At 34.1% G+C, this 16,017-nt stretch overlaps 1 protein-coding gene across 3 annotated transcripts in view; it reads right to left on the minus strand.

The window, feature by feature from the left end:
• The window catches only part of LOC121429790 (telomerase reverse transcriptase-like), a 40,970-nt gene extending 39,279 nt beyond the window's left edge, over positions 1-1,691 (minus strand). For all 3 annotated transcript variants that reach the window (XM_041627022.1, XM_041627021.1, XM_041627023.1), the window contains exon 1: positions 1,631-1,691. The gene's annotated coding sequence lies outside the window, so the exon portion shown is untranslated. The remainder of the gene's footprint in view (positions 1-1,630) is intronic.
• Between the last annotated feature and the right edge of the window lie 14,326 nt (positions 1,692-16,017).

The following is a 16,017-nucleotide window of genomic DNA, read 5'->3' on the forward strand; positions in this document are numbered from 1 at the left end:
CACGCATAATGTGTGAGACTTGGTAGCTCTGGGAATCCAATGTCGGATGTGTAACGTTGGGCCAACGTTATTTTTGCCTTTGGACCAATGTTGGCCCAACCTCAAAGGTATGATGTTGGTCCAACTTTAAACCAACGTTTAGCCAGCTGACGTATACCCAACCACCAACCATTAACTAACATTAAGCAAGTAAAAAATAGATATTCTCCGTATCACTCATACTTAAAGCCTCTTGTACATAAACTGTCAATTTGATCCTACTTGTAGACCCTAATTTTCATAGTATACATGGTTTATAATACCTAATCCTACACCTACAATCCTATCATCCTACACTATAACAACTACAATCGGTGAAATATATATACAAATTTTTGTAGCTAGTATGTTTTTCATAGTTAGTATTTGCAAAGAGATGGATTTTAATTAGATTCTAAAATTATTAGCCTTCAAATCTTGTTCATAACATTACATAGTTTTTATTCATACATCTTATTAAATGACAAGAATATCATAGCTATTTTTGAAATATAAATCCTTACAAAAATTGCATTTCAAACACGATCGTTTATAATCGATCATGACTTCCACGATAGCAACTTCGTTGGGCAAACGGCAATAGCGATTGCGGAAAAAATCCGATAAATCATTATTTGATTAATATTAGTGAAGGGGGCTGCATAAAGAGGTTTTACACCCATATTATCCCAAGACTCAGGCCAAGAGTCTTAAAAGTTGATTTTGATTAAATTTTATCACTTTTGTGACAAAAATTACTAATTTCCATACAGTTGTAATTTATTTTTCATTAGTAACTTGGGAATAATTTTTGTATTCACCAGAGCGCTCAAAAACTTGAATTTTGGGCATATTTTGTTGTATGCCCTCTATTGGTGGAAAGTAATATGGCAAGAAGTATAGTACGACAATATAGTACGACAATACACCAGTCGGTGGACTGTACTTTATCAGAAGAAAATTTTCATTTTTTGATCTCTATTTTTAATTAAGAAAAAAATAATTTAAAGAATGAAATTTAAATAAGAGTCAAGTTGTATGAATAATAGAAGTAATGGAAACTGTCAGTGTAAAAGAATCAAGCATTTGCCCCAAAGAAAAAGAGAAAATAAGCCAAACATTACCACCCTTATTTTGCCACACATGGTCATGGAGATTTATGAGAACAAGGTTTTGATATATCATCAACCTTTAATACCTGGCTTGTTCATTGAATGAGTGCCTCACCCAAATGATCTCCTCAGCATACTCTCAGTGCAGTGTGTCTGTCTAAAGGTTGATGAGCTGCTAGGTACTATTTGCTTAGATACTGGTGCTAGAACATACCATACCTCTTGTGCATTTCGAATTACTGTATCACAGAATCGTGATGAATAGCATATGTACCGTACGCGTAATATTCGCATGCGTTGATGAAAACAAAGTATCCTAACCTATACCATGTATACCGTACGTATTTTGGCCATTAACTGTATTTCAGTTAGAGTTTACACTTTATTAATTTAGATGTTCTATTTTTGTTTCCAATTACGGCGGACAAGCGGCGAATATGGTGGCTTCACCTAGCATGCTACAATACTAGATCCTTCATATTCTTGGGTATTCATCTCACCTGAAATTGCACCTTACTTGAAGTTGAACTGTTGATTAGCTGAGATCGCTTCGTCATGTTCGTGGTGTACGTTACCGTACGGTATTAATACCGTGCGTAATTTGGCGTACAGAATTTGAAATACCCGCGCTGCGGGATCCGGATCGGATCACAGTTTTGCATTCTAAACCCGCGGGGTTATAAACTCAATCAACTGAGAGCTCTAAAAAATTCATTGACAGAATAGCCAGCTTTATCCATTCCATTTTCTCAAGCTATCCAGTCGTATGAATGGTTAAAGCTTTAAAGGAATGAATTAATGGAGCTTTAAAGAAGGGAATGGATATAGAGCGATATTAAGAATGGATAGAGCTTATACACTGGATAGAGATTTAAGCAATGAACAGCTTTAAAGAATGCTAGACCTTTAAAGAAGGGAGAGCTTTAAATGAATGAATGGATGGAGCTTTAAAGAATGGATAGAGCTTTAAAGAATGGATAGAGCTTTAAAGAATGGAATGGATAGAGCTTTAAAGAATGGATAGAGCTTTAAAGAATGGAATGGATAGAGCTTTAAAGAAAGGACAGAGCTTTAAAGAATGGATAGAGCTTCAAGAATGGAATGGGTAGAGCTTTAAAGAATGGATAGAGCTTTAAAGAATGGAATGGGTAGAGCTTTAAGGAATGGGTAGAGCTTTAAAGAATGGATAGAGCTTTAAAGAATGGATATGAGCTTTAAAGACTGGAATGGATATAACTTTAAAGAATGGATAAAGATTTAAAGAATGGATAGAGCTTTAATGAATGGAATGGATAGAGCTTTAAAGAATGGACTCTTGAGAGCTTTAAAGAATGGAATATAGAACTTTAAAGAATAGATAGAGCTTTAAAGAATGGATAGAGCTTTAAAGAATGGAAAGAATGGATAGAGCTTTAAAGAATGGAATGGATAGAGCTTTAAAGAATGGAATGGATAGAGCCTTAAAGAATGGATAGAGCTTTAAAGAATGGAATGGATAGAGCTTTAAAGAATGGATAGAGCTTTAAAGAATGGAATGGATAGAGCCTTAAAGAATGGATAAAGCTTTAAAGAATGGAATGGATAGAGCTTTAAAGAATGGAATGGGTAGAGCTTTAAAGAATGCAATGGATAGAGCTTTAAAGAATGGAATGGATAGAGCTTTAAAGAATGGATAGAGCTTCAAAGAATGGAATGGATAGAGCTTTAACGAATGGAATGGGTAGAGCTTTAAAGAATGGAATGGATAGAGCTTTAAAGAATGGATAGAGCTTTAAAGAATGGAAATGATAGAGCCTTGAAGAATGGATAGAGCTTTAAAGAATGGAATGGATAGAGCTTTAAAGAATGGATAGAGCTTTAAAGAATGGAATGGATAGAGCTTTAAAGAATGGATAGAGCTTTAAAGAATGGAATGGGTAGAGCTTTAAAGAATGGAATGGATAGAGCTTTAAAGAATGAATAGAGCTTTAAAGAATGGAATGGGTAGAGCTTTAAAGAATGGATAGAGCTTTAAAGAATGGAATGAATAGAGCTTTAAAGAATGGATAGAGCTTTAAAGAATGGGATGGGTAAAGCTTTGAAGAATGGAATGGATAGAGCTTTCAAGATTGGAATGAATAGAGCTTTAAAGAATGGAATGGGTAGAGCTTTAAAGAATATGGATAGAGCTTTAAAGAATGGAATGGATAGAGCTTTAAAGAATGGATAGATCTTCAAAGAATGGAATGGATAGAGCTTTAAAGAATGGAATGGATAGAGCTTTAAAGAATGGAATGGGTAGAGCTTTAAAGAATGGATAGAGCTTTAAAGAATGGAATGGATAGAGCCTTGAAGAATGGATAGAGCTTTAAAGAATGGAATGGATAGAGCTTTAAAGAATGGATAGAGCTTTAAAGAATGGAATGGATAGAGCTTTAAAGAATGGATAGGGCTTTAAAGAATGGAATGGATAGAGCTTTAACGAAGGGATAGAGCTTCAAAGAATGGATAGAGCTTTAAAGAATGGATAGAGCTTTAAAGAATGGAATGGGTAGAGCTTTAAGGAATGGATAGAGCTTTAAAGAATGAAATGGATAGAGCTTTATAGAATGGGTAGAGCTTTAAGAATGGAATGGATAGAGCTTTAAAGAATGGACAGAGCTTTAAAGAATGGAATGGATAGAACTTTAAAGAATGGAATGGGTAGAGCTTTGGAGAAGAGAATGGATGGAGCTTTAAAGAATGAATAGAGCTTTAAAGAATGGAATGAATAGAGCTTTAAAGAATGGATAGAGCTTTAAAGAATGGGATGGGTAAAGCTTTGAAGAATGGAATGGGTAGAGCTTTAAAGAATATGGATAGAGCTTTAAAGAATGGAATGGATAGAGCTTTAAAGAATGGATAGAGCTTCAAAGAATGGAATGGATAGAGCTTTAAAGAATGGAATGGATAGAGCTTTAAAGAATGGATAGAGCTTTAAAGAATGGAATGGGTAGAGCTTTAAAGAATGGATAGAGCTTTAAAGAATGGAATGGATAGAGCCTTGAAGAATGGATAGAGCTTTAAAGAATGGAATGGATAGAGCCTTAAAGAATGGATAGAGCTTTAAAGAATGGATAAAGAGCTTTAAAGAATGGAATGGAGAGAGCTTTCAAGAATGAAATGAATAGAGCTTTAAAGAATGGAATGGATAGAGCTTTAAAGAATGGATAGAGCTTTAAAGAATGGAATGGATAGAGCTTTAAAGAATGGATAGGGCTTTAAAGAATGGAATGGATAGAGCTTTAACGAAGGGATAGAGCTTCAAAGAATGGAATGGATAGAGCTTAAAAGAATGGATAGAGCTTTAAAGAATGGAATGGATAGAGCTTTAAAGAATGGATAGAGCTTTAAAGAATGGAATGGGTAGAGCTTTAAGGAATGGATAGAGCTTTAAAGAATGAAATGGATAGAGCTTTATAGAATGGGTAGAGCTTTAAGAATGGAATGGATAGAGCTTTAAAGAATGGACAGAGCTTTAAAGAATGGAATGGATAGAACTTTAAAGAATGGGATGGGTAAAGCTTTGCAGAATGGAATGGATGGAGTTTTAAAGAATGAATAGAGCTTTAAAGAATGGAATGGGTACAGCTTTAAAGAATGGATAGAGCTTTAAAGAATGGAATGAATAGAGCTTTAAAGAATGGATAGAGCTTTAAAGAATGGGATGGGTAGAGCTTTGAAAAATGGAATGGATAGAGCTTTAAAGAATGGATAGAGCTTTAAAGAATGGAATGGGTAGAGCTTTAAAGAATGGATAGAGCTTTAAAGAATGGAATGGATAGAGCTTTAAAGAATGGATAGAGCTTTAAAGAATGGGATGGATAAAGCTTTGAAGAATGGAATGGATAGAGCTTTCAAGAATGGATAGAGCTTTCAAGAATGGAATGAACAGAGCTTTAAAGAATGGAATGGGTAGAGCTTTAAAGAATATGGATAGAGCTTTAAAGAATGGAATGGATAGAGCTTTAAAGAATGGATAGAGCTTCAAAGAATGGAATGGATAGAGCTTTAAAGAATGGAATGGATAGAGCTTTAAAGAATAGAATGGGTAGAGCTTTAAAGAATGGATAGAGCTTTAAAGAATGGAATGGATAGAGCCTTGAAGAATGGATAGAGCTTTAAAGAATGGAATGGATAGAGCCTTAAAGAATGGATAGAGCTTTAAAGAATGGATAAAGAGCTTTCGATAATGGAATGGAGAGAGCTTTCAAGAATGGAATGAATAGAGCTTTAAAGAATGGATAGAGCTTTAAAGAATGGAATGGATAGAGCTTTAAAGAATGGATAGAGCTTTAAAGAATGGATAGAGCTTTAAAGAATGGATAGAGCTTTAAAGAATGGAATGGGTAGAGCTTTAAGGAATGGATAGAGCTTTAAAGAATGAAATGGATAGAGCTTTATAGAATGGGTAGAGCTTTAAGAATGGAATCGATAGAGCTTTTAAGAATGGACAGAGCTTTAAAGAATGGAATGGATAGAACTTTAAAGAATGGGATGGGTAAAGCTTTGAAGAAGAGAATGGATGGAGCTTTAAAGAATAAATAGAGCTTTAAAGAATGGAATGAATAGAGCTTTAAAGAATGGATAGAGCATTAAAGAATGGGATGGGTAAAGCTTTGAAGAATGGAATGGGTAGAGCTTCAAAGAATATGGATAGAGATTTAAAGAATGGAATGGATAGAGCTTTAAAGAATGGATAGATCTTCAAAGAATGGAATGGATAGAGCTTTAAAGAATGGAATGGATAGAGCTTTAAAGAATGGATAGAGCTTTAAAGAATGGAATGGGTAGAGCTTTAAAGAATGGATAGAGCTTTAAAGAATGGAATGGATGGAGCCTTGAAGAATGGATAGAGCTTTAAAGAATGGAATGGATAGAGCCTTAAAGAATGGATAGAGCTTTAAAGAATGGATAAAGAGCTTTAAAGAATGGAATGGAGAGAGCTTTCAAGAATGGAATGAATAGAGCTTTAAAGAATGGAATGGATAGAGCTTTAAAGAATGGATAGAGCTTTAAAGAATGGAATGGATAGAGCTTTAAAGAATGGATAGGGCTTTAAAGAATGGAATGGATAGAGCTTTAACGAAGGGATAGAGCTTCAAAGAATGGAATGGATAGAGCTTATAAGAATGGATAGAGCTTTAAAGAATGGAATGGATAGAGCTTTAAAGAATGGATAGAGCTTTAAAGAATGGAATGGGTAGAGCTTTAAGGAATGGATAGAGCTTTAAAGAATGAAATGGATAGAGCTTTATAGAATGGGTAGAGCTTTAAGAATGGAATGGATAGAGCTTTAAAGAATGGACAGAGCTTTAAAGAATGGAATGGATAGAACTTTAAAGAATGGAATGGGTAGAGCTTTAAAGAATGGAATGGATAGAGCTTTAAAGAATGGATAGAGCTTTAAAGAATGGAATGGATAGAGCTTTAAAGAATGGATAGAGCTTTAAAGAATGGAATGGATAGAGCTTTAAAGAATGGATAGAGCTTTAAAGAATGGAATGGATAGAGCTTTAAAGAATGGAATGGATAGAGCTTTAAAGAATGGATAGAGCTTTAAAGAATGGAATGAATAGAGCTTTAAAGAATGGAATGGATAGAGCTTTAAAGAATATGGATAGAGCTTTAAAGAATGGAATGGATAGAGCTTTAAAGAATGGAATGGGTAGAGCTTTAAAGAATGGATAGAGCTTTAAAGAATGGAATGGATAGAGCCTTGAAGAATGGATAGAGCTTTAAAGAATGGAATGGATAGAGCCTTAAAGAATGGATAGAGCTTTAAAGAATGGATAAAGAGCTTTAAAGAATGGAATGGAGAGAGCTTTCAAGAATGGAATGAATAGAGCTTTAAAGAATGGAATGGATAGAGCTTTAAAGAATGGATAGGGCTTTAAAGAATGGAATGGATAGAGCTTTAACGAAGGGATAGAGCTTCAAAGAATGGAATGGATAGAGCTTAAAAGAATGGATAGAGCTTTAAAGAATGGAATGGATAGAGCTTTAAAGAATGGATAGAGCTTTAAAGAATGGAATGGATAGAGCTTTAAAGAATGGAATGGATAGAGCTTTAAAGAATGGATAGAGCTTTAAAGAATGGAATGGGTAGAGCTTTAAAGAATGGATAGAGCTTTAAAGAATGGATAGAGCTTTAAAGAATGGAATGGGTAAAGCTTTGAAGAATGGAATGGATAGAGCTTTCAAGAATGGAATGAATAGAGCTTTAAAGAATGGAATGGGTAGAGCTTTAAAGAATGGATAGAGCTTTAAAGAATGGAATGGATAGAGCTTTAAAGAATTGAATGGGTAGAGCTTTAAAGAATGGATAGAGCTTTAAAGAATGGATAGAGCCTCCTTGAAGAATGGATAGAGCTTTAAAGAATGGAATGGATAGAGCCTTAAAGAATGGATAGAGCTTTAAAGAATGGATAAAGAGCTTTAAAGAATGGAATGGAGAGAGCTTTCAAGAATGGAATGAATAGAGCTTTAAAGAATGGAATGGATAGAGCTTTAAAGAATGGATAGAGCTTTAAAGAATGGAATGGAAAGAGCTTTAAAGAATGGATAGAGCTTTAAAGAATGGAATGGATAGAGCTTTAACGAAGGGATAGAGCTTCAAAGAATGGAATGGATAGAGCTTTAAAGAATGGATAGAGCTTTAAAGAATGGAATGGGTAGAGCTTGAAGGAATGGATAGAGCTTTAAAGAATGGAATGGATAGAGCTTTATAGAATGGGTAGAGCTTTAAGAATGGAATGGATAGAGCTTTAAAGAATGGACAGAGCTTTAAAGAATGGAATGGATAGAACTTTAAAGAATGGAATGGGTAAAGCTTTGAAGAAGAGAATGGATGGAGCTTTAAAGAATGAATAGAGCTTTAAAGAATGGAATGAATAGAGCTTTAAAGAATGGATAGAGCTTTAAAGAATGGGATGGGTAAAGCTTTGAAGAATGGAATGGGTAGAGCTTTAAAGAATATGGATAGAGCTTTAAAGAATGGAATGGATAGAGCTTTAAAGAATGGATAGATCTTCAAAGAATGGAATGGATAGAGCTTTAAAGAATGGAATGGATAGAGCTTTAAAGAATGGATAGAGCTTTAAAGAATGGAATGGGTAGAGCTTTAAAGAATGGATAGAGCTTTAAAGAATGGAATGGATAGAGCCTTGAAGAATGGATAGAGCTTTAAAGAATGGAATGGATAGAGCTTTAAAGAATGGATAGAGCTTTCAAGAATGGAATGAATAGAGCTTTAAAGAATGGAATGGGTAGAGCTTTAAAGAATATGGATAGAGCTTTAAAGAATGGAATGGATAGAGCTTTAAAGAATGGATAGATCTTCAAAGAATGGAATGGATAGAGCTTTAAAGAATGGAATGGATAGAGCTTTAAAGAATGGAATGGGTAGAGCTTTAAAGAATGGATAGAGCTTTAAAGAATGGAATGGATAGAGCCTTGAAGAATGGATAGAGCTTTAAAGAATGGAATGGATAGAGCCTTAAAGAATGGATAGAGCTTTAAAGAATGGATAAAGAGCTTTAAAGAATGGAATGGAGAGAGCTTTCAAGAATGGAATGAATAGAGCTTTAAAGAATGGATAGAGCTTTAAAGAATGGAATGGAAAGAGCTTTAAAGAATGGATAGAGCTTTAAAGAATGGAATGGATAGAGCTTTAAAGAAGGATAGAGCTTTAAAGAATGGATAGAGCTTTAAAGAATGGAATGGATAGAGCTTTAAAGAATGGAATGGGTAGAGCTTTAAGGAATGGATAGAGCTTTAAAGAATGAAATGGATAGAGCTTTAAAGAATGGGATGGGTAAAGCTTTGAAGAAGAGAATGGATGGAGCTTTAAAGAATGAATAGAGCTTTAAAGAATGGAATGAATAGAGCTTTAAAGAATGGATAGAGCTTTAAAGAATGGATGGGTAAAGCTTTGAAGAATGGAATGGGTAGAGCTTTAAAGAATATGGATAGAGATTTAAAGAATGGAATGGATAGAGCTTTAAAGAATGGATAGATCTTCAAAGAATGGAATGGATAGAGCTTTAAAGAATGAATAGAGCTTTAAAGAATGGAATGAATAGAGCTTTAAAGAATGGATAGAGCTTTAAAGAATGGGATGGGTAAAGCTTTGAAGAATGGAATGGGTAAAGCTTTAAAGAATATGGATAGAGCTTTAAAGAATGGAATGGATAGAGCTTTAAAGAATGGATAGATCTTCAAAGAATGGAATGGATAGAGCTTTAAAGAATGGAATGGATAGAGCTTTAAAGAATGGATAGAGCTTTAAAGAATGGAATGGGTAGAGCTTTAAAGAATGGATAGAGCTTTAAAGAATGGAATGGATAGAGCCTTGAAGAATGGATAGAGCTTTAAAGAATGGAATGGATAGAGCCTTAAAGAATGGATAGAGCTTTAAAGAATGGATAAAGAGCTTTAAAGAATGGAATGGAGAGAGCTTTCAAGAATGGAATGAATAGAGCTTTAAAGAATGGAATGGATAGAGCTTTAAAGAATGGATAGAGCTTTAAAGAATGGAATGGATAGAGCTTTAAAGAATGGATAGGGCTTTAAAGAATGGAATGGATAGAGCTTGAACGAAGGGATAGAGCTTCAAAGAATGGAATGGATAGAATTTAAAAGAATGGATAGAGCATTAAAGAATGGAAGGGATAGAGCTTTAAAGAATGGATAGAGCTTTAAAGAATGGAATGGGTAGAGCTTTAAGGAATGGATAGAGCTTTAAAGAATGAAATGGATAGAGCTTTAAGAATGGATAGAGCTTTAAAGAATGGAATGGATAGAACTTTAAAGAATGGGATGGGTAAAGCTTTGCAGAATGGAATGGATGGAGTTTTAAAGAATGAATAATGAATAGAGCTTTAAAGAATGGAATGGGTACAGCTTTAAAGAATGGATAGAGCTTTAAAGAATGGAATGAATAGAGCTTTAAAGAATGGATAGAGCTTTAAAGAATGGGATGGGTAAAGCTTTTAAGAATGGAATGGATAGAGCTTTAAAGAATGGATAGAGCTTTCAAGAATGGAATAAATAGAGCTTTAAAGAATGGAATTGGTAGAGCTTTAAAGAATATGGATAGAGCTTTAAAGAATGGAATGGATAGAGCTTTAAAGAATGGAATGGTTAGAGCTTTAAAGAATGAATAGAGCTTTAAAGAATGGAATGGATAGAGCCTTGAAGAATGGATAGAGCTTTAAAGAATAGAATGGATAGAGCCTTAAAGAATGGATAGAGCTTTAAAGAATGGATAAAGAACTTTAAAGAATGGAATGGAGAGAGCTTTCAAGAATGGAATGGATAGAGCCTTAAAGAATGGATAGAGCTTTAAAGAATGGATAAAGAACTTTAAAGAATGGAATGGAGAGAGCTTTCAAGAATGGAATGAATAGAGCTTTAAAGAATGGAATGGATAGAGCATTAAAGAATGGAAGGGATAGAGCTTTAAAGAATGGATAGAGCTTTAAAGAATGGATAGAGCTTTAAAGAATGGAATGGATAGAGCTTTAAAGAATGGAATGGATAGAGCTTTAAAGAATGGATAGAGCTTTAAAGAATGGAATGGGTAGAGCTTTAAAGAATGGATAGAGCTTTAAAGAATGGATAGAGCTTTAAAGAATGGAATGGGTAAAGCTTTGAAGAATGGAATGGATAGAGCTTTAAAGAATGGATAGAGCTTTCAAGAATGGAATGAATAGAGCTTTAAAGAATGGAATGGGTAGAGCTTTAAAGAATATGGATAGAGCTTTAAAGAATGGAATGGATAGAGCTTTAAAGAATGGATAGATCTTCAAAGAATGGAATGGATAGAGCTTTAAAGAATTGAATGGTAGAGCTTTAAAGAATGGATAGAGCTTTAAAGAATGGATAGAGCCTTGGAGAATGGATAGAGCTTTAAAGAATGGAATGGATAGAGCCTTAAAGAATGGATAGAGCTTTAAAGAATGGATAAAGAGCTTTAAATAATGGAATGGAGAGAGCTTTCAAGAATGGAATGAATAGAGCTTTAAAGAATGGAATGGATAGAGCTTTAAAGAATGGATAGAGCTTTAAAGAATGGAATGGATAGAGCTTTAAAGAATGGATAGGGCTTTAAAGAATGGAATGGATAGAGCTTTAACGAAGGGATAGAGTTTCAAAGAATGGATAGAGCTTTAAAGAATGGATAGAGCTTTAAAGAATGGAATGTGTAGAGCTTTAAAGAATGGAGAGAGCTTTCAAGAATGGAATGAATAGGGCTTTAAAGAATGGAATGGATAGAGCTTTAAAGAATGGATAGAGCTTTAAAGAATGGAATGGATAGAGCTTTAAAGAATGGATAGGGCTTTAAAGAATGGAATGGATAGAGCTTTAACGAAGGGATAGAGCTTCAAAGAATGGATAGAGCTTTAAAGAATGGATAGAGCTTTAAAGAATGGAATGGGTAGAGCTTTAAAGAATGGATAGAGCTTTAAAGAATGGAATGGATAGAGCCTTGAAGAATGGATAGAGCTTTAAAGAATGGAATGGATAGAGCCTTAAAGAATGGATAGAGCTTTAAAGAATGGATAAAGAGCTTTAAAGAATGGAATGGAGAGAGCTTTCAAGAATGGAATGAATAGAGCTTTAAAGAATGGAATGGATAGAGCTTTAAAGAATGGATAGAGCTTTAAAGAATGGAATGGATAGAGCTTTAAAGAATGGATAGGGCTTTAAAGAATGGAATGGATAGAGCTTTAATGAAGGGATAGAGCTTCAATGAATGGAATGGATAGAGCTTATAAGAATGGAGGGAGCTTTAAAGAATGGAATGGATAGAGCTTTAAAGAATGGATAGAGCTTTAAAGAATGGAATGGATAGAACTTTAAAGAATGGGATGGGTAAAGCTTTGCAGAATGGAATGGATGGAGTTTTAAAGAATGAATAATGAATAGAGCTTTAAAGAATGGAATGGGTACAGCTTTAAAGAATGGATAGAGCTTTAAAGAATGGAATGAATAGAGCTTTAAAGAATGGATAGAGCTTTAAAGAATGGGATGGGTAAAGCTTTTAAGAATGGAATGGATAGAGCTTTAAAGAATGGATAGAGCTTTCAAGAATGGAATAAATAGAGCTTTAAAGAATGGAATGGGTAGAGCTTTAAAGAATATGGATAGAGCTTTAAAGAATGGAATGGATAGAGCTTTAAAGAATGGAATGGATAGAGCTTTAAAGAATGGATAGAGCTTTAAAGAATGGAATGGATAGAGCCTTGAAGAATGGATAGAGCTTTAAAGAATGGAATGGATAGAGCCTTAAAGAATGGATAGAGCTTTAAAGAATGAATAAAGAACTTTAAAGAATGGAATGGAGAGAGCTTTAAAGAATGGAATGGATAGAGCCTTAAAGAATGGATAGAGCTTTAAAGAATGGATAAAGAACTTTAAAGAATGGAATGGAGAGAGCTTTCAAGAATGGAATGAATAGAGCTTTAAAGAATGGAATGGATAGAGCTTTAAAGAATGGAATGGATAGAGCTTAAAAGAATGGATAGAGCTTTAAAGAATGGATAGAGCTTTAAAGAATGGGATGGGTAAAACTTTGAAGAATGGAATGGATAGAGCTTTAAAGAATGAATAGAGCTTTAAAGAATGGAATGTGTAGAGCTTTAAAGAATGGATAGAGCTTTAAAGAATGGATAGAGCTTTAAAGAATGGGATGGGTAAAGCTTTGAAGAATGGAATGGATAGAGCTTTAAAGAATGGATAGAGCTTTCAAGAATGGAATGAATAGAGCTTTAAAGAATGGAATGGGTAGAGCTTTAAAGAATATGGATAGAGCTTTAAAGAATGGAATGGATAGAGCTTTAAAGAATGGATAGATCATCAAAGAATGGAATGGATAGAGCTTTAAAGAATTGAATGGGTAGAGCTTTAAAGAATGGATAGAGCTTTAAAGAATGGATAGAGCTTTGAAGAATGGATAGAGCTTTAAAGAATGGAATGGATAGAGCCTTAAAGAATGGATAGAGCTTTAAAGAATGGATAAAGAGCTTTAAAGAATGGAATGGAGAGAGCTTTCAAGAATGGAATGAATAGAGCTTTAAAGAATGGAATGGATAGAGCTTTAAAGAATGGATAGAGCTTTAAAGAATGGAATGGATAGAGTTTTAAAGAATGGATAGGGTTTTAAAGAATGGAATGGATAGAGCTTTAACGAAGGGATAGAGTTTCAAAGAATGGATAGAGCTTTAAAGAATGGATAGAGCTTTAAAGAATGGAATGTGTAGAGCTTTAAAGAATGGAGAGAGCTTTCAAGAATGGAATGAATAGAGCTTTAAAGAATGGAATGGATAGAGCTTTCAAGAATGGATAGAGCTTTGAAGAATGGAATGGATAGAGCTTTAAAGAATGGATAGGGCTTTAAAGAATGGAATGGATAGAGCTTTAACGAAGGGATAAAGCTTCAAAGAATGGATAGAGCTTTAAAGAATGGATAGAGCTTTAAAGAATGGAATGGGTAGAGCTTTAAAGAATGGATAGAGCTTTAAAGAATGGAATGGATAGAGCCTTGAAGAATGGATAGAGCTTTAAAGAATGGAATGGATAGAGCCTTAAAGAATGGATAGAGCTTTAAAGAATGGATAAAGAGCTTTAAAGAATGGAATGGAGAGAGCTTTCAAGAATGGAATGAATAGAGCTTTAAAGAATGGTATTGATAGAGCTTTAAAGAATGGATAGAGCTTTAAAGAATGGAATGGATAGAGCTTTAAAGAATGGATAGGGCTTTAAAGAATGGAATGAATAGAGCTTTAATGAAGGGATAGAGCTTCAAAGAATGGAATGGATAGAGCTTAAAAGAATGGATAGAGCTTTAAAGAATGGAATGGATAGAGCTTTAAAGAATGGATAGAGCTTTAAAGAATGGAATGGGTAGAGCTTTAAGGAATGGATAGAGCTTTAAAGAATGAAATGGATAGAGCTTTATAGAATGGGTAGAGCTTTAAGAATGGAATGGATAGAGCTTTAAAGAATGGATAGAGCTTTAAAGAATGGAATGAATAGAGCTTTAAAGAATGGAATGGGTAGAGCTTTAAAGAATATGGATAGAGCTTTAAAGAATGGAATGGATAGAGCTTTAAAGAATGGAATGGATAGAGCTTTAAAGAATGGATAGAGCTTTAAAGAATGGAATGGATAGAGCCTTGAAGAATGGATAGAGCTTTAAAGAATGGAATGGATAGAGCCTTAAAGAATGGATAGAGCTTTAAAGAATGGATAAAGAGCTTTAAAGAATGGAATGGATAGAGCTTTAAAGAATGGAATGGATAGAGCTTTTAAGAATGGAATGGATAGAGCTTTAAAGAATGGATAGAGCTTTCAAGAATGGAATGAATAGAGCTTTAAAGAATGGAATGGGTAGAGCTTTAAAGAATATGGATAGAGCTTTAAAGAATGGAATGGATAGAGCTTTAAAGAATGGAATGGGTAGAGCTTTAAAGAATGGATAGAGCTTTAAAGAATGGAATGGATAGAGCCTTGAAGAATGGATAGAGCTTTAAAGAATGGAATGGATAGAGCCTTAAAGAATGGATAGAGCTTTAAAGAATGGATAAAGAGCTTTAAAGAATGGAATGGAGAGAGCTTTCAAGAATGGAATGAATAGAGCTTTAAAGAATGGAATGGATAGAGCTTTAAAGAATGGATAGAGCTTTAAAGAATGGATAGAGCTTTAAAGAATGGATAGGGGTTTAAAGAATGGAATGGATAGAGCTTTAACGAAGGGATAGAGTTTCAAAGAATGGATAGAGCTTTAAAGAATGGATAGAGCTTTAAAGAATGGAATGTGTAGAGCTTTAAAGAATGGAGAGAGCTTTCAAGAATGGAATGAATAGAGCTTTAAAGAATGGAATGGATAGAGCTTTAAAGAATGGATAGAGCTTTAAAGAATGGAATGGATAGAGCTTTAAAGAATGGATAGAGCTTTAAAGAATGGAATGGATAGAGCTTTAACGAAGGGATAGAGCTTCAAAGAATGGATAGAGCTTTAAAGAATGGAATGGGTAGAGCTTTAAAGAATGGATATAGCTTTAAAGAATGGAATGGATAGAGCCTTGAAGAATGGATATAGCTTTAAAGATAGGAATGGATAGAGCCTTGAAGAATGGATAGAGCTTTAAAGAATGGAATGGATAGAGCCATAAAGAATGGATAGAGCTTTAAAGAATGGATAAAGAGCTTTAAAGAATGGAATGGAGAGAGCTTTCAAGAATGGAATGAATAGAGCTTTAAAGAATGGAATTGATAGAGCTTTAAAGAATGGATAGAGCTTTAAAGAATGGAATGGATAGAGCTTTAAAGAATGGATAGGGCTTTAAAGAATGGAATGGATAGAGCTTTAATGAAGGGATAGAGCTTCAATGAATGGAATGGATAGAGCTTAAAAGAATGGATAGAGCTTTAAAGAATGGAATGGATAGAGCTTTAAAGAATGGATAGAGCTTTAAAGAATGGAATGGGTAGAGCTTTAAGGAATGGATAGAGCTTTAAAGAATGAAATGGATAGAGCTTTATAGAATGGGTAGAGCTTTAAGAATGGAATGGATAGAGCTTTTAAGAATGGACAGAGCTTTAAAGAATGGAATGGATAGAACTTTAAAGAATGGGATGGGTAAAGCTTTGCCGAATGGAATGGAAGGAGTTTTAAAGAATGAATAATGAATAGAGCTTTAAAGAATGGAATGGGTACAGCTTTAAAGAATGGATAGAGCTTTAAAGAATGGAATGAATAGAGCTTTAAAGAATGGATAGAGCTTTAAAGAATAGGATGGGTAAAGCTTTTAAGAATGGAATGGATAGAGCTTTAAAGAATGGATAGAGCTCTCAAGAATGG

Source organism: Lytechinus variegatus, chromosome 16, assembly GCF_018143015.1.
Source record: "Lytechinus variegatus isolate NC3 chromosome 16, Lvar_3.0, whole genome shotgun sequence".
In the NCBI taxonomy this organism is placed as follows: domain Eukaryota; kingdom Metazoa; phylum Echinodermata; class Echinoidea; order Temnopleuroida; family Toxopneustidae; genus Lytechinus; species Lytechinus variegatus.